Source organism: Ursus americanus, chromosome 16, assembly GCF_024610735.1.
Source record: "Ursus americanus isolate L20-20 chromosome 16, mUrsAme1.1.p, whole genome shotgun sequence".
Classification (NCBI taxonomy): domain Eukaryota; kingdom Metazoa; phylum Chordata; class Mammalia; order Carnivora; family Ursidae; genus Ursus; species Ursus americanus.
The window spans coordinates 43,251,966-43,274,053 of record NC_142142.1 but is presented as its reverse complement, the minus strand read 5'-3'; the positions used below and the strand labels follow the sequence as shown (position 1 = coordinate 43,274,053).

Here is a 22,088-nt window from a genome sequence, read left to right as displayed (position 1 = left end):
AATAAATAAATAAAATCTTTAAAAAAAAAAAAAAAAAAGAGCAGCCAAGTAGAGGCAGTCCTCAACTTTAAACTAGGTTTGGTTTGAGAAAACGGATTTCTTCAGTGGCTGTTTGGAAATGTGTAACATATTTTTCTCCCTCCAAAATGACTCATGGATGGGTTAGTGTAGAGTCACTCCTTCAGAAAACCCCATTTCGTGGGGTCTTAGTACTGCAAGGGCCGTTAGAGGTCATGTGGTTCAATCTCTCACCCAAGGAAGAGATCCGTCCACAGTGTCTTCAGCAAATGTCTAGGAATAGGAGCTCATGGCCCCTCAAAAGAGCATCTCCTATCATGAGGCAGTCCTATTTGTCACGGTTCTTCCTTCTATTGAACCAAGATCTGCATCTTTTGAGCACCCCTACGGGACAAAAGAGGAAACATATATCACTATTTCAACTCTCCCCACCCCACCCCCGAAATCCGGGCCACTGCTGATCTAAGAAGAAAAGGGGACCACTTGCCTCTCTGGAGTACGGGGAACCCATCCCTACACATGGCTGTATGTGAAGAATGACCTCGTGTCAAGGAGTACGAAATAATAAGATTTCATAAAATTACAAGAGCTGAAAAATACAACATCTCCTGAGAGAGAAGTGGCTTGTGTTCAAGCAGATCCAGAAAATCCTTCCTCAACATTTCCAAAAACAGACATACAAGCTATTTACCTCAACCACAACCCCCTCCAGAATTTAAGAAACAAACAAGCGGCCTTCTAATTCAGGGACATCACCTCGTATTCTCGTTTCACTGTTTGGTGAAATAAATTTTATTTAGCACACTGGGGAATTCCAACAACACGGACAGAAACTTTAAACATATAGGCATTGTCTGACAGCAAGTAAGAAGCCAAAACCTTCTCCCTGAAGTGGGTACAGTCCTGTTCTTCAAAATTTTTCTGTAACGTAACAACATCTTAGCTCCACTTTCTTCCATTTTGGGTGTGTTTTCCAAAAGAACATTGTGCTGTTGTGCTTTCTTCTAAAAGAGTATCGCGCCAATGCCGGGCTAGTGGTTTTTTTCTGTACATTTCCAAGTATTGATTATGGATTAAATGCTAAGTACAAAAGATGTAAGCTACCTTAGATGGTCCTTCTTCTCTGCTTTGAGGGTCTCTTTCTTCCCTTCTAAACACACACACACAAGGGGCACGTAGGTGGCTCAGTCCGTTAAGCATTCAACGCTTCATTTCAGCTCAGGTCGTGAGAGCAAGCTCCGCGCGTGTCAGGCTCTGAGCTGGGTGTGGAGGCTGCTTAAGATTCTCTCTCTCCTTCCCCTCTACCCCCCCCCACTCAGACACTCTATCTCAAAAATAAAATTATATAAAAAAAATAAAAAATACACACACGCCTACAAAAGAACACAGTTATCGATGGATTTGCTTAATGTAATTGTGACTAAGAGGATTTATATTACCTTCACCCAATTTTATGTACAAAAATAAGGTCATGGTAATTTTTCTAAGCTAGCCACGAGGATCTGATTGTCAATTAATTTAGGAAGAGGTTCTATTTTCTTTTTTCCCAATGGGCACATACCCAATGTGCCAAAAAAATGTACTACAAATTTCAAAACATACCAAAGATGCTGTAACAATTTAAAAAGCACAAATTACTACCACATACAATAACACAGATGACTCTCACGGACATAATGAGCAGTGTAAGAAAGCAGATATAAAAGTATACACCATATGAATCTGTTTTTATAAATATAGTTTGAGAGCAGGCCAAACTAACGTACGGTGGGACTAGTAAGAACAGTGACTGCCTGCTGGGGGAGGCAGGGTGGTCTGGGAAGGGCACCAAGGAGCTTCCGAGGTGAAAGAAATATTCTAGATCCCGATCTGGGTAACAGTTAACACACATACGTGCATATGTAAAACTTCGCCTAGCTGTTCGCTTAGTGTATATTAACTATATACTCATGTACATTATTATATTATACAATCAATTAGAAAAATGCAACATTGTTTCCAAGTGCCTTTTCAGTTCAACTGCAAAATTAAGCAAATGGTAGCATACTACAACTACAGCAGCCGCGTGTACCCAAACCACTAACTTCCGAGAACTCCTTACTAGTTAGTACTTCAAAGAAACTACTCTGGATCAAAGTCATAGACTAATTTGTACAGGAAGAGTTACCAAAAGTAACAGAAGCTAACCCTCAGAGACGTGTTAGTATACTCAAGCCATTTACTTTCATTATCCCATGGAATCCCCAGGACCATGGTAAGAGATACTATTGTTATCCCCATTTTACAGATGACGAAACGAAGATTTCGGTCAAGCTCACTGCCCTGGCTCACATAAATGAAAAAAAAAAAAAAAAAGTGAGCTGGTCTCTAACAAGAACATGTAGCAGAAAAGCAAACTTTATGTGTCAACTTTTTCATTCTGTTTGCAGTACGGTAATCTAAAAATAAAACCGACCATGCGGCTGTAAGCAACAGAACAGAAAGCAGAATATATCTCAATTCAGTCATAATGTGGCTAGCTCTTTCCCCTCTGAATTCGGACACAAGGGACTTCACCGCTCCCTCATTCTATGATTGAAAGGCACATCGCTGGCTCTTCAGAGCTGAAGTCCCCACTCACATTCCAAGTGACATGCAGCAGAACAAAATGTACTTTGCAGTAGATTTTTATATGCTCTCTGGCCATCAATATATATCACACGGCAAAAGAGGGCGAACAACTGTGAACCAAGACAGGCACGCTGCTGACTTTAGTGTTTACTTCAATCCATTCGAGAGTCCTTTCAATGTGGCTGAACCAGAGAAGGGAGACTCGGGATTAAGGTGGGAAAGACTTAAACGTAGTCTCTTAAAAGGCTGCTGTATTTTCCCAGCACTCTGCATTGTGAGGAGAATTTGGGAGACGACGACATGGTGGCAGGATGGAAAGCACTGTGACACGATATGATTTTAATCAGAAACAAAATATATCAAATTGACCGTCGAATAAGCTACAGCATTCAGTGTGCATCGGTTGAAAACTAGAACTGGAATTCACAGTCATGTTTTAACTCTTCTCGGAATATGAAAATCAATGAACGATACCATCCAAGATTCAGACCTACTCCTCCTGGAAAAGTACACAAGCACCAAACTGGACTAATATCCTGAAAAATGTTTGTATCCAAAAATTATTTGGGGCAGCTGTGGGGGGGGGGGGCAGGGGAGGAAGACACACTCAGGTTTACCAAAAATTTTGCTCCAAAGATTTTACAGAATATTTTTGGTAGATATATTTTCATTTACTTGTGGCTGCTAGCGAGTTCTGCAGAGCAATGCCTTCAAAGGTACTAAAAATCAGAATTCTCAAAAAGACAACAAGAAAGAAACACACACGCTCCACGAATTTAAATTCTATACTAAGGTAACAAGAATGCAACAAAATCATATAAAAACAAAAGAGCACACTAAAATATGCCCATTCGAATGAGCATTTCATCTCTGCATAGCAACTGGCTTCCCATAGAAGTCTGATTTTGCTCTCAGTTTAAAAAGTTATTAGAACAATACAACAGTCCTTCCAGGCAAAGCCAAACTGTAACGCAATTTTACATTATTTATCAAAAGATCATTCAGAGAAAACTTACCAAGGCTGCAACGTGTATATGCTTGTGCTTCGGAGGGAAAGCAGAGAAGTGACTTTCTGTACTTACAGTGGCACTCGGTTCAGTGGTAAAAACACATCCCCACACAGCCTGCTTGGAAGAAAGTCCTGACTAGCACTCTGCCTTCGGGTTGGGCTTTTCTCTTACAAGATAAGCTGTTAAGTCATGCCTTGATTTTAGATCTGCTAACATATGGAGTCTTCTAACGTAGCCTCTCTCCGCCCCCCTCCCTCCACCGCCCCATCACCACTCAGCTCCACTCCCTCTGCACACACACACATACACACATACAAAAAAGGCACTGCAGGGCAGAAATTCCTCAGGTGCTCGCTAATGGAATTCCCAGGGTCCTGGAGCCGCTTCGGGGATCAAGAGATCTCATAGCCCCTGCTGGGGTAAGGAGCAGCGAGTCTGTTCCATTTAATCAAATACAGAATGAATTTTCAGCTCTATTCACTAGCTTGTCTCCCGGGCTCTCAAAAGGCACCAGGCAGCTAGAATCACACACATGTGGCTCTTTTAGGCAAGTATAATTAGTTTGATTTTAAAAAGCCACATTAATAATATCACCTCAGGACCATTATTCAGGGGACAGATAACAATGATACTGTATGTTTTAAGCCTGACAATGGGGGAAAGAGAACAAACAATGACGAAAAACTTGAAGGATTAAAAAAATAAAAAAATAAAATAAAAAAACCAACAAACCAGTTTTTCACTTAATTGTAATCCAATATTTTTAAAATGACATAAAAGATATTCCATATATCATCTTTTAATCTTAATTGAGAAGAAGCAAAGCCCTCCTCCTCCATCTCTTAAAAGTGAATTGGTGCCACATACACAACAAAAATTTATAAATGGAATGTTTATAAATAAATGGAATGTTTACATGCAATATAAAATCTTGAATAAAAACAATAAAACATTCTCTAATTCAATCCAAGTTAATAAAACTTCTGGGGAAAAAAAAAAGCACTCATCAAAACTCACCATAAAATCAAGTCCTTCAAAGCAATCTATTTAGCAACCAGACTCCAAATTCTCTGTCTAATCTAATTAGTTCCTATTAAGTAGTAAGATCATATATCTACAGAAAGACTACCTGGTAGACAACTCATCGGCTCTTCTGAAGTGTTGTCTTATCTATTCTTCTACATAGTAAATGCTAATTACAAGGCCATAGCTAATGTAATTACATGTTATAAATAACCAATTTTTCAATTAGTTAATTTTAATTTCCTATCCCAGCCTCATTTCACTAAGATAATGTTGAATTCCTGAAATCATTTCCCCAGGATATGCTTAGACATAATCACCAATTTTTGGTCTAAATTTGTGCAAAAGAAATATTTTTAGAGAAGAAAATTTTCACTTCAACTTATATTTTGACAAACCCATAAATGAAATCATCTAGAAAGTTACGAGAGCATAAGGGCAAGGTGGAAAAGAGAAAAGCAGGAGCACTAGTCAACAAATTTTACCTGCCCTCTTTAGGGCAGAGCCCCCCATGACAAACGTTCCTATTCCCACACAAAGCCTCCATCTCATATATACCTTGCTGATGGGAGTGGGAGGGGGTCCCATCTTAAAGTGAACTTAATTCCTTTCTTGCAAAGAAGGCAAGGCGTAAGACTGATTTAGAAGCCAACCTACACAAGCTTCATCGGTATGCTCCAAGTCCTAAGGGTTCTTTGTACTTCCCGGCTTGAGAGTCAGAGCTGTTTAAGTACTTTCCACAGAAGAGGAGGTTGATGAGAACCATAGCAATCAATCAAAGCATCCCAAGTGAGTTACTACACAAACAATAGCACAGTACCTCTAGTAACTGATTTTCCTGGTTGACTAAACTATTCAAACAAAGACAGATTTCCAAATAATATATCCGAGTTTTTGCATGAAAGTTAAACAATATACACTTGTGTGTTTTTTATAGAAATATAAACGTTTCTGCTCTACCCACTGCCAAGCACACACCCAGGGCACGTCTTTGCAAAATGAAACAGGTTTTCTCCATCCTTCTCATATAACTTAAAGTATGAGGCAGTTTATTTCAACATGTGCATAACAGAAACGACGGTTATTTGGTGCCTCTCTGGGTTCCTAAGAATGCTTTCTAGTTAAGCACTAATTTAAAATTTCCAGAAATTTTTTCTTTCATCTTGTCCTAAAAGTTGAACCCCCCATTTTCAGCTAAAATAGACTACTTTTTAAAAATGAGCTATAAAATGTCATAGAATACTTAGAATTACACTGAGAATAAACCCACATATTTTCCAGCTCCCCTCCCCACCTTTTCCTCCTTGACACTGCCCTTTAGGTATGCCAAGTGTCAGCTGGGAGTCTGAGGGCAATGGTATCAGTGAGGCATGGAAACAGAACTGGCCTCTTTCATTTTTGCTGGCCACTGCCCTGAGAATGAACTCATGTTAGTTTTTGGTTCAATTTTCTGTTTCTCAAAGTGTTTGTGTTAGGACACAGGGGCTCCCTTTCTGTTAATGATGTTCCCTAAATTCTAGATCTCAGTTGGAAAGCAGCCTGCCCTTAAAGCACCTGCCACCCTCTGGTAGTCCTGACCAGAAAAGGCAGGCATTCTGGAGAAGCGCTCCTTTTGGAGAGCCTTCCACCTGATTTGGTGGGGTTAGGAAGAACAATGAAGGCAAGGGCGAGAGAGTCTATCTATCCCTCTCAGTGATTTATTACTGAAATCCCTAGATGTGGAGAGAAAGCAACAAAGGTCTGGAAGCTGCAGACTGAAATAAATAGCGAGCTGTAATGTATTTAGCAAATGATAATGCAATCCACAGAAAGCTTTACAGAGGAGAAGGAAAAATACACTCCCTGGGGCTGGGAAGTCACTGAGTCTGTGAAGGCAGAGAAAGATACATTGTGCAGGAAATTTCTCTTGCTTCTCCCTACACATAAATCACTGTCTCTCACCGGCGCTCTGCGGGATGGAGGTTGAGAAAGCCGAGGGACCCCGCTCCCTTGGGAAAACGTGCTGGCGCCCCTTACTCCCGGCTATGCTGGATCTCACCTGCCCCAGCGGATCATGGTCAAAGAGATTTAATCGTGCTACTGACACCTCACCCCGCCTCCTCCCACGAGGTGGCTCAGAGTCCCAGACAACACGGAACGTCGGAGCTTCCCCGCTGGGCATCCGTCAGCTGCCCTTCCCAGACCCCGCACGCAGCCCGGGACCCCCACGCCCTCCGGGGCTCGCCGGCCTGCCCTCCCGCGGACCTCCCGCGCCCAAGCCGCATGGCCCCCAAGCCCGGGGTCCCCGGACCACCCCTCCCTCCGATCCTGCGGCGGGCCCACCCCCGCACCTCTTGGCGGGGCAGACTCAGTCCCCGGACCTCCTGCGCGGCAGCCGGCTCCGAAAGCCACCCCCAGGTCATCCCCCGCGCGCTGGCGGCGGCTACGGCGGCGGCGGCTGCGATCCGAACGGGCCCCTCCATGCACCGAGCAGGGCAGCAGGAGGGCGCGGCGCCTCGCACGCCGGGGCGGGGACGCAGGGGCGGGCTGGCGCGGGGTCCCCGCTCTCCTCGCACCGAGCCGCGCGAGCCGGGCACCCGGGACTCAGGGGAGGGGAGCTGCGGGGGGGGCGGAGCCACCGGGGCGCGCCCCCGCGGCCGCGCTCCTCTCCGCCAAGGCGCGCGGGCGCGTCACAGGCGGGCGCTGGGCCAGCGAGGAGCACGCGAGGAGCGGGAGGAGGGAACCGGGCCGCGGAGGCCGCAGCGCCCCGCCGGCCCGCGCCCCGCCGGAGGGTGCGCGCGCAGCCTGCCAGATCAGCGGCGGGGGGATGGGCCGTACCAATCTGCGGGGGGCAGGGGGGCGCTCTGAGCAGGACCTTCTCCCAGTCCCCTTCCCGCTTGCTCTACGGGAAAGCCGCCCCAAGAAAGTCGAGTACGGTCTCTGCTTTGGTTTAGGATAGTGAGGATGAGTTGTCTCCGCAACTCACGGAGACTCCAGAGTGCCTGCGCTCACTCTCCCCTCACCTTGCTTCCCCGGGAGAGGCGGCATTTCTGCCCGGTCCGCAAATGGTCTCCACGCTCCGCTGTTTGCCCGCCCAGGCCCCGCCCCTCGCCCCGCTACCTAAGTTCTCCGTGGAGCCCGCGAGTCCAGCCCTCCTCTTGGCTTCTACCTAGGCTCTGCCTTGCTTCCAGCTTCCCGCCGCGTGTGGCTCCTGAGCCTTTCCAGCACTTTTAGTGTTTAGTTTCTTAGACCGCTTCATCCCGCCCAGCACTCACATACACGCGAGCAGGTACCAAAACTCAGAGACCAGGAGAGGCTCAGTGTCACCTGGTGGAGCTAACGTGGCCTTTGGTCCCAGAGTCTCCCCAGCCCGTCCTTTGGACCTGCCTCAAGTTATTTGAGCTCACTGAACTTCGGTTGTTCAGACAGAAAAAGGGAAAAATAATTTCTATTTCAAGGTTGTTGTGAAGCAGAAGTATGATATTTGGTGAAAAGTACCTGCCACTCACTGGACATTCGAGGACTGTGACTTCTTTATAATAATTATTATTACTACCGGTTCCTTTCTTTTCTTTTCTTTTTTTACCACCATTATTAGTCAAGTAACACTCAGTACTGGGGTGCCTAGGTGGCTGAATCTATTAAGCCTCGACTCAGCTCAGATATTAATCTCAGGGTGTGTGTTCAAGCCCCTAGTTGGGCTCTTCTCTGGGGGTGGAGGCTACTTAAGAAAATAAAAATAAAAACACTCAGTACTGAACTTATGAGAAATACACCAGTCTCCCCTACTTTCTTACTTGAAAGTAAAGAAATGCTTCCACAAAGAAATGCTTTGAAAGTGAGTGGTGGTGGAACAGTTGAATTTGCTGCTTTTGCTCTGTCCAGGGTCTCTGTGAAAGCATTAGATCCTAAGAAAGTCAGTTTGCGGGGGGGGGGGGGGGGGGGGGGGGGTGCAAATGAGCCGCAACTCGAGTTTGTTTTTCCATTGTCCCATTTTTTACTTCAAATCACAAATCTATCTGTTATTAACGTAAGGTATAGTAAATGATTTTTCATTCAGCCAATAAAACTTATAAACACGAAGGTTTAACTGAGAGAGTTGTGTATGAATAGAATGGAGGTCTTGCAGGTTTCTCATGGCACTCTGTAGGAATCCTAGCCGTCGGCCACCACAGTGCTGACACTACAGACACTTCAGGTTTCTCTTTTGGGGCCCCATTGACTCTGGCCCCCCCCATCTCGCGGAGCCATTTGACTGTCCCTACACCTATTGTTGCTCATAATCAGACTGAGAAATAATCGCGTTGTATATTATACTGATTACTCTCTTTCTGCCTTGTTCATAAAGTGGAGAAATCATTTCACATATCAAATAGTATTTCATAAATGGATCACTCATTTATTTGTTCAACATTTACTTTAAAAATACTTATCGAGCGGGGCGCCTGAGTGGCTCAGTCCGTTAAGCGGCTGCCTTCGGCTCACGTCATGATCCCAGGGTCCTGGGATCGAGTCCCGCATGGGGCTCCTTGCTCAGCAGGGAGTCTGCTTCTCCCTCTGGCTGCCACTTCCTCTGCTTGTGCTCTCTAGTGCTCTCTCTCTCTGACAAATAAACAAATAAATAAAATCTTAAAAAAAAAAAAACACTAAGCACTTACTCTATGCCACTGCTAGGCAAAGAGGTACATAGAGAAATATGACATAGTCCCAAGCTTTAAAGAGTTCACAATCTAATTGTGATCCAGACACATAAATGGGTAAGTACACTGAGATGTCTTCAATGCAATGAACAGGGAGCTGTGGGAGCACAAGGGCGGTGTTGCTAACACTGCCTGGAGTTCGGGGGAAGCAGAGGGTGACTTGTCAAGAAACGCTTCCCAAAAGAAGTGACCCATGAACTAAGTCTTAAAGAATAGTAGGAGTTACCCAGGTAAAGGTGAAGGAGTGGAAGGGCAGTTTGGCAGAGGGGACATGATGAATAAAGGCATAGGAGTGAGAAACAAGGCAGCCCACAGGAACTGCAAACTCTTCCCTGTGGTTAAAGTGTAAGGGGCTATGTAGGGATTGGTAAATGAAAGCACTGCAGAATGACGCTAAAGCCAAATCACAGGTGGCCATGCATGTCCTGCCAAGAAGCTGGGACTTCATCCTGTAGGCAATAGGGAGTCAATGCAGGATCTTAAATGGGAGTTGATATGGTCAGATCTGTGTTTAGAAACATCACCTAGCTAGCAGCAGTGATGAGGATAGACTGACGGAGCCAAGTCTGAGATAAAAAAATTTGGAAGCTTCAGAAGCTGTCCGGACTGTCCAGTTGGATGAACAGACTGCACTGGGACAAAGATAAAATAACGTCAGAGAAGAGAGGGGAGATTCCAGAAGCAAGAGGAAAGTTTGGCAGGACTTGGAAACTGATTGCATGTGGAAAGAAGAGAGGGAACTCGAGGATGACATCAGCCTTCCAGCTTGAGTGGATGGTGGTCATGCCTCCTACCCCCATGGTACCTGGGAAGAGCATAAAGTCCTGTAGGAAATATAGGTTTTAGGGAAACAATGGTGTGTTCAATTTTGAGCCTTTTGAATTTGAGATCCCTGTGGAACTTCCATGTTCATGTGTCCACAAGATTGATAAGTCCAAGCTGGAGATAGAGATTTGAAAGTCATCAGCATGCAGTATATTTATGCTATGAAAGTAGAAGTGACCCCCTCAGGAAGACTATGGGACCTCATAAAGTCGTGGCCAAGGGTGATGGATTTCTAAAACTCCACTAACTAATGCCCTCAGTTATCCTGATGAATTTGGAGGGAAGTTGTTTACTGAATTCAAGGTGTGGAAAGTGAAAAAGGTGCTTGAGGAAAGTGGTGAGGGTTTGGAATAGCCATTAGGAAAAATGAGAGTTGCAAATTGAAAGTTGAAACTCGGTCACAGGAGTAAGGAGTGATGCCAAGAGCCTGGCTGAGGTTGGGGTCATGAATTTGTTGTGGAGGAATCTGCATGATTGTCTGATTTCTCTATCGAAAGGTAACCACTCAAGTGCAAGGGGAAAAGCTAATGCTGATCCAAATCTGGAGCTTTGCTGGGTGATGTGGGAGGAGGAGAATAATACAAGGTATTGGTAAGAAAGTAATTTAAATCATCAACCCTAGGATCCATGGTGTGAGCTGGGAAGGGATGATAAACCCAAATAAGATGTCAAATAAAAGAAAAGGACATTTCTGTGAGGTTAAAGAGCAGTTGTTACAAGATTGAGGAGGGAAAAAGCCACCAGGTCTTTGGTTATGTTCACCATTTCCAAAGTTCCAGGTAACAATTAGCTCTAGCAGGCTAATGGATGCCGGTGGCGAAAGCGGTGTAGAGATTTTGGGTCATCCTAATTTATGGGATCAGGGCTGGAGAGATGGGCAGATAGTGAAGAGACTGAGAAATGTGAAAAGAAATACCAGGAGCCAAATGCCCAAGTCCGCCCACAATGACTGGAAGGTGGATAGATGCTTAAGTGACACGATGTACAGTCAATGACTTGTAGGCCTGAATTGGGTGCTTTTATAATGCTAAAAACTGTTAAGACTGGTTCTCCAGGAATAACATCATAGACTGAGTAGACCTACATCAAATTCTGACTCCACCTCATTTGTCTTGGTCAGTTATTTAAACTCTTGGAGTCTTTTTTTCATCATTTCTGAAATTGAGATGATATTAATACCCCATAGAGGGTTGATAATATGACCTCCTTTCATAGGGTTGCTAGAAAGATTAACTGAGGTAAAACATGTGAAGTACTTAGTACTTGGCCATAGCAAACACTGAATAAACGTTAGATATAATAATAATAATAATAATAATAATAATAATAATAATAATAGTTAATGCTTATATAGCCCTTGTTATGCCAACTATTATTTTAAGCATTAGTCCCATATTACAAATGAGAAAACTTGAGGCCAAGCAACATGAGATGTCCTGACCAGGATCACACACCTAGTCAGTGTCAGAGCTTGTGTTCAGACCCAGGTAGCCTGGCTCTAGAGGCTGGACTCTTGATTACTGTACCGTTAATGTCTCCCCACGATAAGAATATTTATCTTTATTAATATCACTACAAATTAATGTGTCAATTACAAAACTTTCATTGAGCACCTTTTAGGCAGAAAGCACTAAATTAAAGAGGTATAAGAAAATGCCTAGATTTGGGGCGCCTGGGTGGCTCAGTCACTGAGCGTCTGCCTTCGGCTCAGGGCGTGATCCCGGAGTTCTGGGATTGAGCCCCATGTCAGGCTCTTCCGCTGGGAGCCTGCTTCTTCCTCTCCCACTCCCTCTGCTTGTGTTCCCTCTCTCGCTGGCTGTCTCTCTCTGTCAAATAAATAAATAAAATCTTGAAAGAAAGAAAGGAAGGAAGGAAGGAAGGAAGGAAGGAAGGAAGGAAGGAAGGAAGGAAGGGAGAAAGAAAGAAAGAAAGAAAGAAAGAAAGAAAGAAAGAAAGAAAGAAAGAAAGAAAGAAAGAAAGAGTCTAGATTTAAATACATTTACGGACTTCCTCAGGATCCCTTGGCCTCGTTGTCTCTAGGACCCTTGGCTACCACAGTGACCTATCTGGGGCTCTTCCCGCTGTTCCTGGACCCTGCAAAACTTGGGATCTCACTCCCCCAGCATCTGCTGAGAAGGCCAGGTGACCCAACTAAACGTGTGGGTGTGTCTCCCCCATGAATGTGAGAAGGACCCGGAGGAGCTCAACAGATTCCTCCTCCCTTCCTCCACCCAGTGGCCGTAGCTTTCAGTACCTCTCATCTTGAGGCATCCCTGGTGGCCCAGCCAGAGCACCTGTTGAATGACTAGCTGTGACCTTGCATTTGTTTCCCAGCTTTTCCTACCACATTTCCCTTTGCCCTCACTCTCACCTGGCACTGACTTAATTGCCCCAATTCCCGTTTCCTAGAGAGACTCTGAACCCCAGGACTTCTGTTCATAAAGCTTTAGAAGGATTGGGCCTATCTCTGCATAAAATAAGTAACAATACAGAGAACTACGTAATAAACAGTGAGTAGAATGCAGCAGAGTGCAAGTTTGAGTCCCCACCTGAATATTAACTCGACGATCTTCTATTTTTCTGCGCCTCAGTTTCCCCATATGTAAAATGGGGATAGTGATACCTGTGCCGTACTTTCATACACTGGTGGTGAGAATAAAAAATGGTACAACCTCTAGGGAAGACAATTTGATGACATTTACCACAATTTCACATGCTTTTACCTTTTGACCCAGTGGTTCCAGTCTTGAAATTTATCCTACAGATACTCTTACACTCACATAAAATGCTACATGCCAAGGCCCATCACTGCAACACTGTTTGATAGATTAAAAACAACCCGAGTGTCCATCATGAGGACTTCTAGCCACACGATGGAATAGTATGCAGCCGAAACAAAGAAAAAAAGACACTCTAGAGAGTTTCTACGGAAAGTACTCTGGATTCTACCATTTGCAGCAACATGGATGGACCTTCATGCTAAGTGAATAAACCAGACGCAGAAAGACAGATGCCGGATGATCTCACTTGTGTGTGGAATCTAGGTAATAGAACTAATAGAAACAGAGAACAGATTGGTGGTTACCAGAGACCGGGGTGGGGGGAGGGGGCATTGGGTGAAGGTGGTCAAAAGGCACACACTTTTAGTCCTAAGATAAATAAGTCCAGCGAAGGTAACATACAGCATGGCGACTAGAGTGAACAACACTGTGTTGTGTATTTGAAAGTTGCTAAGAGAGTAGATCTTAAATGTTCTCCCCACGAGAAGAAAAAGTATAACTGCGTGAGGTGATAGATGTTAACTTATTATGGGGATCTTTTCACAATATATCCATCTATCAAATCATGGTGTTGTGTACCTTCAGCTTTTATACAATGTTATATGTCAAAAGAAAGTACTCTGGGACAGGTCCTGAAAAGGAGGACAGGGAGTGAGATGTCAACACAGAATGGCGTATACAGTGTTACGCCCCAGTATATAGAGTTAGGAGGGAGAAGCTAAGGAAATGTATTTTCCATGCTGATGTTTTGCATGGAGAACCACTGGAAGGATTTAAAGAATAACTTAAAAATAATTACCTCTGAAAGAAGGTGGGTAAATAGTATTGACAGGAACGGAGATAAACTTGAGACTTTTTAACTTACAGCTGTTTATAACATTTTGATTTTTGAACATGTAAATGGGTCACATATAAAAAACAAAACAAAACAAAAATTTACTATGAAAATAGTATCTGCCTTTCAAGGCTTAAGTGAAATAAAGTGTCAAATTCCTAGCACGGTACCTGAAGGACGGTAGGACCTCAGTAAACGGTCGCTACAAAAAACAAAAACAAAACAAAAACAACTTTCAACTGAAATGGAGGAAGAAAGGCTTCAAGAAGGAAAGAGAACGGGGCACCTGGGTGGCTCAGTCAGTAAGACATCTGCTTTCTGCTTAGGCCATGATCTCAGTATCCTGGGATGGAGCCCCCCGTGGTGGGTTGGCTGCTCCACGGGAACGCTGCTTCTCCCTCTCCCTCTCCCTCTGTCCTCTGCCCCTCCCCTCACTTGTGCACACTCATGCGCTCTCCCTCTCCATCTCTCTCTCAAATGAATGACTGACTGACTGACTGAATGAATGAATGAATAACATTTTTTTAAAAAGGAAGGAAAGAGAACTTAACCTCAGCTCAGAGACTGGGGAAGACTCAGCAGTAGAGAAATGGGGTCCATTCCTAACCAGGGTCCATTCCCCTCCTTCCGGTGAAAGCAGGATTGCATGTAGAAGACTCTAGACAGGGCATGACCCAGGGGTTAGAGCAGACGAGCAGTGGGAGATGAAGTTAGTGAGACAATTGGAGCCACATAGGGAGGGTTTGAATTGTAAATAAGACCTTAAGACTTCATTCTTTGGGTCATCATAATAACTAATCTTTGTATTATAGCTTATGTTAGAAACTTAAATCTTACTGTCTGGATTTGATACCGATTCACATTAATGTTATAAGCCTCTAAAATATCCTTGGGCTAGAAATGATCTAATAGGTGTGGCAAATGTCAGTGTCCCTTTGGGCTACAGCGAGGTGGGTCAAAGGGTATCATCCTCAAGCTGGCTCAGTCTGTGGAACATTTTCCAACTCAACAGTGATTTCACATGTTTTGCTTTGGGTCATGGCTTTGGATTTTATTTGATCTTATTTGCATAAGAAAACCATTCATCCCTTTAAAACTGACAAAGAGAAGGGAAAATGACCATCGAAAGTCAATTGGTTTAGGGCCTTTCTTTTTCCTCTCTGCTAAGGGTTCCAAAGTTCAAAACAACAACTAAACCCCCACAATATGTTGGACCCAGGGGGTTCAATAATAACAGAAGCCACTTGTTCTATTTGGATAATTTCCAAATTTACACAACAAAGTTCCCACTAAATATGCAGGAAGTTCTGATTATTTATGATGTAATTTAATATTGACATGTTATTAACTGGCCCACGCCTCCCCCAAGCTTTGATGACTGCAAGGTACCTGGCACTCCCACCATGACCGGAGTTGGTAATCAACAGTTTGCCCCTGCAAGATATTTTTTTCTTCAAAAAGAAATTCCAATAGCTTGACTGTATTCTCACTGTCTTGTACATTTCCCGAATTATGCGCAAGAGGATTTCACGGAGAGGGAGATTTCTATGGCCTTTTTTATGCTGAACAGCCTAAGCCCCGGAGACTCACTGCCTAAACCCATTACACACAGATCACCTAACTCTGTGACTGGGTTTGTGATGCTAGATTAATTTACTCACACACCAGGACAGAAGAAAATGACTTTACACATCTTCTTTGCACTAGCAAAGAATGTGGAGATCATTTTACAGAAAAGAGAAAGGCAGGCGGGCGCTGAGCAGATACGGAAGCCACCTTCCGTGTCATTCTGTTACATGCGGCAAAGGAGCCCTTGTCTGAGACGTGAAAGAGAATGACCGGTTGGGGATATTTGCAGAGGGTAGCAGCTAACGAATGAGTTATTGGAGACTGGACGGTCTCGTAGAAAAAGCACTGAACTAAAGACTGGGAAATCTGTTCAGTATCATTTATTTCCAGATCCCTCCTTACCCTCCTGTCCGCTGTGTGAACTTGGGCCAATCACTTTGTCTCTACAGGAGAATTTCCCTCCTTCCTCTCAAAGAGGAAAAAGGAGCTACAGTACTGTCTCTAAGAGGCTGGCATTGTTAGAGCAAATTCTGGGAACTTTGTAGCTCTAGTATGGGTTGGAACACAAAGATTTTGACATAATGTCTTAGCTACTGCTTGAAGGATTTGGTTTTTTTGTTTTTTTGTTTTTAAAGATTTTATTTATTTATTTGACAGAGAGAGATAGCCAGCGAGAGAGGGAACACAAGCAGGGGGAGTGGGAGAGGAAGAAGCAGGCTCACAGTGGAGGAGCCTGATGTGGGACTCGATCCCAGAACGCCGGGATCACACCCTGAGCCGAAGGCAGACGCTTAAGGACTGCGCCACCCAGGCGCCCCTGAAGGATTTGGTTTTAAGTCCCCTTCTGGACACCTAACACCTAGGGCAGTTCTAACTGGGCTAGTCTCCGGAGGTGCTGGAGGTCTTCTGTTCGGTCCTGTTGTCCACAAGCTATACGAACTTGGGTGAGTCTTCTCATCAGCAATCAGGTACCAATGTAACAGGCTGCCAGGTTGTTTTGAGGATTGGAGGTGTACGACACACCTTGCTAGGGGCTGACACAGAACAGGCACGCCGTGTAACGACTGCTCTTACTTTTCATTAGCTGGGTTGAGACTACTACTGTTCCATATCCATTGTGAATATTCCTTAGAGCAGCAGCAGAGAATGGTATGAAAACTAACTTGCACCTAACATGCTTCGTGCACCTGTTTTCTCATCCAAATGCAAAACAGGAATGGTACCATTTGCTAAGACTTTGTGAGGGTTAAATGAAGTAATGCACATAAAGAACTTGGCCCAGAAACAAAGACATAATCAAGAATAAAGATGAAGTAGTATTATTTTTATCATTATCATCGTGGTAAGAATCATCGTGAATTCCTCTCCTATAGACCGAAGTTGTCTCTAATTGCTTTAGCTGTGAGCACCTATCATGTTACATGGGCAATGAAAGATGGAACACACATGAATTATTGGTTTGTGTTACAGTCTTTCACACATTCGTAATAAGGCTGATGCTTGCTGTATAAAACATATAGGTATTTATTCGTAAGTGGCATAAATTTAGAAGACTGGTAAGGATCAGACAAGCTTAGCACCTGGTAAGCATTTCATTGTACTTGTTAACAAAATAAACACGTGCATATATTTTAAAAGGAAATCTCATTAATCATTATTCTTAGTCTTGCTTTTGTATTATGTAACCAAGTGTTTTCTTCTGGTTAGTTAAAAGTGCTTATCGGGAACCCTCTAGCACTCTTGGTGGGAACGCAAACTGGTGCAGCCACTCTGGAGAACAGTTTGGAGTTTTCTCAAAAGGTTAAAAATAGAACTACCCCACGACTCAGCAATTGCACTACTAGGTATTTACCTAAAGGATACACAAATACAGATTTGAAGGGGTACATGCACCCCAATGTTTATAGCAGCCTTATCAACAATAGCCAAACTATGGAAAGAGCCCAAATGTCCATTGACTGATGAGTGAATAAAGAAGATGTCGTATATATACACAATGGAATATCACTCAGCCATCAAAAAGAAAGAATTCTTGCCATTTGCAATGACATGGATGAAACTAGAGTGTATCATTCTAAGTGAAATAAGTCAGTCAGAGAGAGACAAACACCATTTGATCTCACTCATATGGGGAATTTAAGAAAGAAAACAGGTGAACATATGAGAAGGGGGAAAAGAAAAAAAGGAGACAGGGAAACAAGCCATAAGTGACTCTTAACTATAGAGAACAAAGTGAGGGGTGATGGAGGGAGGTGGGTGGGGGATGGGCTAGATGGGGGAGGGGGATTAAAGAGGGCACTTGCTGTGATGAGCACTGGGTGTTGTATGTAAGTGATGAATCACGGAATTCTACTCCAGAAACCAATATTGTACTGTTTGATAACTAATAAAATGTTTTTTAAAAATGTACTTACAAGGGGCATCAATGCAGATACCTTAAGACAATGGTTTGAATGGAGTCCTCTGCATCACCATCCCAGCCTTATCAAGTTTCTGGGGGCTTGAGAGACCCTGGAGCAGAGTGTCGCAGGGAGAGGATACCATGAAAGGGGACCTGGAACTCTGGCCTGTTGGAGCAGAACTAAGAGACTCAAGAAGTCACCTGCCTTGGGCGACTCTCCTTGAAGCAGCTTTGGATGCAGCCTTTACCTTCATGTTCATGCCAGAAAAGGAGGGGGAGCAAGGAGGCAGAGAGCACCTGGGAGCGAGACACCTGAATGCGGAGACTTAGGACGGGGCAGCGGGGATTGAGAACAATTGAAATGGGGAGCCATTTCCCTTCCCCTTCCAATGCACCCCTGTCTCTCTGAGGAGCCATTAAACTGTTAGAAAATTGTTGCTCGCAGCCTCTGGCCTCCTTGCAGAGGGACTGTTAATAAAGGGAAGGCAACGGAAGAAGGAGAGGGGTTTTCTCCAGATTTCTCCAGGTTGTAGACACAAATTGGCGGGGGGGGGGGGTGGGACTTCCTGTCAGGTTTCCGGGCTGCAAGGCTTGAGTGAACTCCTGCCATCTGAAGCGTCAGTAACCCCTAGCAGCTTTATCGTTAGTTCTCCCAGGATCTAAGGGAATGGCTCTCCAGGTGCAGACTTTTGGATACTGCAGCAGACAGAACCCTAGGGAGATATTTTGGATTTGGGGGACCTTCTGTCTCCTCTGCCTTTCAGATGGCTGTGCTCCCTGGTGACAGGTGGAGGGGTGGGGGGGTGGGGGGGTGGCTGAGATTAGCAACCTTCTCTGACCTGGTCTCAGGCTGGGAGGGGGCATGGGAAAACCTGTAGGAGAGCCCATTCACAGGACCCCTCCCATTCTGTTCAGACCCCCACCTGCATTCAGGAACACCTCTTTCCCCGGCTCCTCTGTTGTATTCATTTCAGGATTTGTCAAAAGCTCAACACTGAGCCAATTAGCCCCCCCTGCAGCCCAGCTTCTCTTGGGCCCCTTCACAAAGGGCTTCCACCTTGATGAAAGGACTGTGTCTGAGGAGATTCGTGCTTCACATTCTTCGCAAATGCCCGAGGGGCAGGGCAGAGGCCTTTCTGTAGCTGAAAGAAACTGAGGTGGGGGCTTGGAGACTTCAACTCAGAACAAAACAAACCAACACAAAATGTCAGGACTCAACCTTTTTTCCAGAGCGAGATCATTTTCTTTTTTACCTACCACCCGGAGCCATGACCTTGGGGACTCTACGTGCCCTCTTAAGCTCATCAGGCCCTGTCCTTTGCCTCCGCGTGTGGAGGATGGCTCCGAGACGGCTTGTTCCTCTCTGCAAAAGCCCAAATGGATCCCCCTCTGGGTTACGAGTCAGCCTCTTACACTCCTGACCAGGAGGTGTGTGCTCTGGAGGCCCCTTTCCCGAGCGGGAAGGCTGGCTGGATAGTCCTCTCCCATGGGAAGTATTTCAGGACCTCTTCGAAATGGTCAGCCCTTCTGGACTCTGGTCTGTGAGCCGTGGGATCTGTCTGCAGAGGAAAGTCACCGGGGAGACGGTCATCCTGGCTTCTCCTCTCTCAGCATAAGCAGCCACCGTTTGGCCATTCAGCCCTTTGTTCACCTCCAGTGCCTGGGTCTGTGCATGCTTCCACCCTAGGGTGGAAGAGATGGCTACGAAGGTGCCCAACTGAACAAGCCCTTGGAAAAACGAGCCAAAGGCACAAAGGAGGCAGAATAGACCACTGTCCCTCTTCTCTCTCTTCCTCTGTTTCTCTCTCTACCTTTAAAATGCTGACATTGCCACAGTGCTCAAGGTTAATGTTGCTGATTTTTAAGTATAATCAATTTATTCAGTGATGTTTACTAAGCACCTACAAGATATTATCAAGCAAAACGTAACACTTCTTTGTGTCTGCCTCCCATTTTGCTGCTTTCCTGGGACAGGTCGGTGTATATATCTTCCTACCTTTTTCTGAGCTGCCAAAGACCCAAGCAAGTCAACAAATGCTTCTCAAGCTTTTCTCTTTGTTCACCACGAGCTTGCCTAAAGAAGGACATAACAGCATCCGAGCTCTTGAGACACTTCGTCTTTTGTGATGAGATAAAACATGCCCTTACGTCGTCTCGATCAAGTGCCAGGCACAGAATTCGAAGCATTGTCTACAAGCACTCAGTTAACCTTCCTGTGAGAGAGGCATTCTTATTCCTATTTATGGGTGCAGAAACCAAGGTTCAGAGAGATTGAGTAACTGGCCCAAAGTGGCACAACTGGGGAGAACAGAGCTGGATTCAAATCCCAGCAGGTGAGTGTCACAATCCACACGCATGACTCTCATGCAACCTTTCAAGGGTGTCTCCACGACAGTGAGGAAGCCGTGCCGAGTGGCATAGACACAAACGCTGGTTTGCCCTGGTGGCCACGAGCTTATGGGTTTAAAAAGCGAGAGACATGGTTCTTGGAAAAGAATTGCAGAAAGAGCCGGGTTGAGCGGTTTCAAAGCTGATGGCATTGTTCTCATGCAGAATGAAGAGGACAGCTTGGGGATCCGAAGAGAAAGTAAGAGATAGGATAGGAGCTTTGCCCGACTTTAGAGTAAGGAAAACAGTTCCTCACTGCAAAATGACGGTAATAATAGTCCTCCCCTCCTGGTTTTGTGAGGATTAGAACAATGTCTCGCACGTAGCAAGCTCCGTGTAAGTGTTGACTATACTGTTACTATTATTGTTCTTGGATGCACTTTTACTTCAGGACTGGCTAGCGTTGGGGAGAGGGGAGCCTGGCTTATATTATGGTGTCTTAGGTTAGTGACTGGAATACACTGAAAACCTTTGTTCCTGGCAAGGCAACACTATGCTCTCATTTCAAACCCCACTTATAAATTCTGCAATGGAAAAAACGGGGCTGGCCCTTAGGGAACTCACTGTAAGGGCCTGAGGCTTGGGCCACACTCTCACTAAATTCACTGGCAGAAGACCTTCGAGCCAGCCAGCCCCACCTGGAGGTGGAAGGCGATTAAATGGGTGATCTCACCCCGTCCCCTTTGACCAACGAGAGGGCCTGAGTCTGTGATCCTGTAAACAGACTCCAATGCATTGCAAACCATGGGCGTTTTTGTGGATTGTTCTTTGTTCCGAAAAAGCCAGAGCCGTCTTGAGAAGTCTGCAGAATGTTAGAGCTGTCACTTGCAAAGTAATGTAATTTCTGTCTGTTACCCAGCCGATCAGCAAAGCCAAGCAAGGTATATGTCTCCATGAGTCAGGGTTTATTTAATATTTGCAACCCTGGCAGCTTTTTGACTGATGAAAATGTTTTGCAAACAGAACCTGGGCCTGTTTTTCTCCATGCTCCTTCCCCCCTGCCAAATGTCGAGTGAGCGGTTGGCAGAGGCCGTGCTAAGCTAGTAGGGCCGAGGAGATACTATCTCTGTCTCCTTGTAACACAAAACATTTATTTTGCAGGGAGGGAACACAAAATTGAAAGGGCTCCAAGATTTCTGGGAGCAAGAGGCTGGATCTTCCTTTAGCCGGACTGCCTGGTTTGTTGACTTTCTGCCTTTTGTCTCCCTATGGCAGGGCACAAGCCCTACCTGAGATATAGGCCATTAGGAAGGCAGTTCTAGAAGCACCAGACAGCCCCCCCCCCCAGGTCCCAGAAGTTAGGAAAACTGTCTAGGCGGCTGGGAGGATGACCAATGGGCAGCAGAAGAAATCAGCCATGACGGGGGCAAAACCAGGTTTGGTGACTGCTTTCCCTTTCTCGCCTTTGCCCTCCAGCTGTCAGGGGACCCAGAGCCCCCAGTGCAGGCCCAGCTCGGGGCCCACGGGTCACTTTGCTGAGGGGCCTCCTTTCCCTGCAGCCAGCCGAGGACGCCTGGAGATCTGCGACCACGGAGACAGTCTCCGGGCCAACTTCGCTCCCCTGCTGTTCTAGGCTCCGATGCTGCTTCAGTGGAAATCCTGCATCTTACCAGGCTTATGACCCGGGGCGTGTTCTTTCATTTCGGTGTCTGCAAATGAGGATCATAATCGTACCTCCCCCCTGGGCTGTGGGGACCGTTAGAACGAACGGTAAGCTCCATATAAGCGTGAGCTGTGCTGTTACTGTTACCGTCAGTGGTAAGGGAGGCGTCAAGTTCCCGCTTCACAGCCTAAGTCCGTGGTACCCGCTCTCGGCGGCTTCATTCGGCCCTCGGCCTGGGCCCTGGTGCCTCTCCCGGGCTCTGGTCTCATGAAGGAGCACCTTGCTCTTACCTCGGAGCTGGCTCTGTGTGGTCTCCGAAGCTCCTGGCTTTCATAGCCAGCTTCTTT

At 45.3% G+C, this 22,088-nt stretch overlaps 1 protein-coding gene across 6 annotated transcripts in view; it reads right to left on the bottom strand.

Moving 5' to 3' along the window:
* The window catches only part of CDON (cell adhesion associated, oncogene regulated), a 98,352-nt gene extending 90,404 nt beyond the window's left edge, over positions 1-7,948 (bottom strand). For 2 of the 6 annotated variants that reach the window (XR_015726974.1, XM_087868303.1), the window contains exon 1: positions 6,992-7,261. The gene's annotated coding sequence lies outside the window, so the exon portion shown is untranslated. Of the gene's footprint in view, positions 1-3,644; positions 3,881-6,991; positions 7,262-7,663; positions 7,721-7,809 lie in introns of those variants that run through there. The other 4 variants (XM_087868301.1, XM_045798086.2, XM_045798085.2 and 1 more) reach the window with 4 other exon arrangements.
* Between the last annotated feature and the right edge of the window lie 14,140 nt (positions 7,949-22,088).